At 38.6% G+C, this 2,094-nt stretch overlaps 1 pseudogene; it reads left to right on the forward strand.

Moving 5' to 3' along the window:
* Nucleotides 1–987: 987 nt before the first annotated feature.
* On the forward strand, nt 988–1,422 carry LOC101979248 (annotated as a pseudogene).
* The last annotated feature ends 672 nt before the right edge of the window (nt 1,423–2,094 follow it).

Here is a 2,094-nt window from a genome sequence, read left to right on the forward strand (position 1 = left end):
TTTCAGCCTAAAGTACAGTCCATAACGAAATGGTTTTTAGGCCTGGTATGACATTGATCCTTTTCTTGTGGGACTCCTAACAGTGGGAGCAGGTCTGACTCTTTTGCCTGCCCTTAGAACTCTTTTTTTCCTGTTGAGTTGCCTTATCTAGCCTTGATATGAGGTCTTTTAACTGGTCTTTTTGTATCCTATTATATTTTGGTATCTTGAATGATTGCTCTTTTTTGAAGAAATAGAGAGAAGTGGATCCTAGGGGAAGAGAAGGGGAAGGGAATCTGGGAGAAGTGGAGGGAGAGGAAACTGTAGTCAGGATAGGAGAATAATCTATTTTCAATTAAAAAAGATTTGAAACATGAGCTTAGGGCTACATTCATACCATGACAGTCATGTAAATAGGCAAACTATACAGTTGTCAAGAAACATTTATCACCTCACACTGACAGATCTTTAAGTTTTACATTTTGAAGCCAGAGGCAAAGGATAAAGAAGAGCTAGCTGTAAACTGCTAGATGGCTAAAGTCATGTCCAACAATTACAAACAAGCTGAGAGAGTTCCTATGTAAAGACTAAGAAATATTTTGGTTAAAATAATATAAAGAGCTGGGTGGTGGTGGCGCACACCTTTAATCCCAGCACTTGGGAGGCAGAGGCAGGCGGATCTCTGTGAGTTCGAGGCCAGCCTGGTCTACAAGAGCTAGTTCCAGGACAGGCTCCAAAGCTACAGAAAAACCTTGTCTCAAAAAAACCAAATAAATAAATAAATAAATAAATAAATAAATAAATAAATAAATAAATAAAATACTATAAAGAAATCTCTGATCATTAGTTTACCATATGGAAAAATAAAGCAGACTTTTCAATAATCATATTTGATAAAGAATAAGACTGGGCAATGTGACTCATGGACTCCTGTGGGCCATGAGTGTGGAGGTGCCTGCTTGGTTCCAGTTGTCTTAGAGTTCTCCCTGTGGCAGCCTACCTCACCCAATGGCACTATACCACTATACCACTATCCCTATCTTCCAGAGTGTGAACCTCAACAGCAGAAATATCTCCTGGGTTTTGCCTCCAAGTAGTGGGTCCAATTTTTCATTAGACTTTGATGAAGCAACAGAACAGCCTGTGAAGAATAGAATGTCCTCTAACATATTGGGAACACTTCAGGAAAAACCCCCAACTTGGGCTAAGTCAACAGGTGACAAGTGCAGTGGCAGCAGGAAAGATTTGGAGTCATTTGGAACACGGAAAAGTAACTCTTCTGAAGCAAGCTCTGGAAAAATCTTAGACCTCAAGGGAGAAGGTGATATGCATGACAATGCAGACACAGACTTGCAAGCCACCCTGGAGATAATGGAAAATAAGCCAATAGCTGCTGCTCCTATGCCCACCTGGTGGCTTCAGCCTGGCCCTGGATCTATCTAGTAGAAACTCAGCCTGTTCTTGGGTTAGTTTCTTCTCTTAAAGCTCTGTTCCTCTGATATTTTCCATGCTTGTGAACTTCACAGCATCACTTGACTATATATCTTTCAGATTTGGGTTATTAAAAAAATAAACACTTGAAAAAAAAGACTAAGACTACAAATTGGTCCAAAAAAGTCACTAAATAAATAGCAGAGACAATAAAATAAATGCAAGTATAAAAAAATATCCTGCTGGGACTTCATTTCCAGAATTACTGCATTATATTATTTTAAATGTACAGTTTTCAAACAAGTTTACAGTACATGCAGAGAAATAAGAAATTATAGCTTATGCATATGAAAAGAAGTGGTCAGTAAAAATTGTCCCCAAGGATGTCAGATGTTGGATTAATTAGACAAAGACAAAGATATCTTCTTTTTGGCTTTTTGAAACAGGGTCTCTTTATGTAACAGGCCTGACTGTCTTGGAACTAGCTGCTGTAGGGAGATTGTTTGCTGGTTCCCAGCCACCTAGCTAGCTTAGACCCGAAATAATCACACAGAAACTGTATTAATATAATCACTACTTGGCCCATTAGCTCTAGCTTCTTATTGGTTAACTCTCATATTAATTTAACCCATTTCTATTAATCTGTGCATTGCCACATTGCTGTGGCTTACCAGGTAAAGTTTT

The sequence above is a fragment of the Microtus ochrogaster genome, unplaced genomic scaffold, assembly GCF_000317375.1.
Source record: "Microtus ochrogaster isolate Prairie Vole_2 unplaced genomic scaffold, MicOch1.0 UNK34, whole genome shotgun sequence".
Taxonomy (NCBI): domain Eukaryota; kingdom Metazoa; phylum Chordata; class Mammalia; order Rodentia; family Cricetidae; genus Microtus; species Microtus ochrogaster.